The sequence below is a fragment of the Aplysia californica genome, unplaced genomic scaffold (genome assembly GCF_000002075.1).
Source record: "Aplysia californica isolate F4 #8 unplaced genomic scaffold, AplCal3.0 scaffold01380, whole genome shotgun sequence".
NCBI lineage: Eukaryota > Metazoa > Mollusca > Gastropoda > Aplysiida > Aplysiidae > Aplysia > Aplysia californica.
The window spans coordinates 79,370-80,529 of NW_004798650.1; positions in this window are offsets into that span (position 1 = coordinate 79,370).

Here is a 1,160-nt window from a genome sequence, read left to right on the forward strand (position 1 = left end):
ATGATGATGATGATGATGATGATGATGATGATGATGATGATGATGATGATGATTTTTTTCTTTTGTGCTGTTGGCAATAAATAGCTCTTGACATTTTCACAACGCTTGCAACTTATTTTCTTTACCTCTTCATGAAGGGGGTACTGAAACTCCGACACCGTGGCTTATATTCATCATCGAACCAGATTTTATCTACTGCCATCATCATTAGAGGCTAAAACAGCACCTGGACATGGATGGCTGGTGCCTCTATAAATAAATCATTGATGGTCTGGTCTGCCATCATCATTATCATCACCACAACCATCATCTGGAGACAAAAATCCCATGCGACATTGTCGACAAAACCCAACCCCTGTGTACTACGAAGCCAAACCCGACACTCTCAGCAAGCATTGAAGCCAGTAATTTAAAGAAATAATAATAATATAGTCAGGATTTTTTATTTCTAGTATTAGTAATCGGTTTACGGCACTTGCAACACAATTAGGTCATATTATTATAAGTGACGAAGATTAGAGATTAGAGACCATCAATGATTTATTTATAGAGGCACCAGTCATCCATGTCCAGGTGCTGTTTTAGCCTAGAGATTAGAGATACGGACGATAGATGCTTGCTGGGAAAGAAGGAGCAAACCCAAGACGGCCAGAGACGGTAGTATGTAGGCCCTATATATGAACGTATACAGCAAACCACATCAGATCAACCGCCAACCACCCGCAGAATGACTGTTGATATTGTCAACATCCTCCAAAATGTCCTAAATCGGGAACATGTGTACCGGGCTTAACTAATACTATAAAATCATTAGCTTGCAGCATGTCCAATCATCGCCCACAGCCTGTATAAGTATAATAAAGGATAATAATAATAATATATAACGTGCAGCCACCCATGGGCTCGTCCACTCAGCTCCTGTTTGCTGTGACCGGCGATATCTGGCCGAACGTTCCCCCAACATAACGTTTCGCCTCCCGGATACTGATTGTGGGTAACTGGCACAGAATTCTACACTAAGTGTAGAATTCTGTGGTAACTGGACAAAGAGCAAGAACTGAAAGGAGAAGGTCGATTTGTAGAAAGCGCTCGACGGTTGTGTGGTTTGGGGTAACGTTGCACAACACACACACAAACACACGCACATAGAGAGAGGAAAG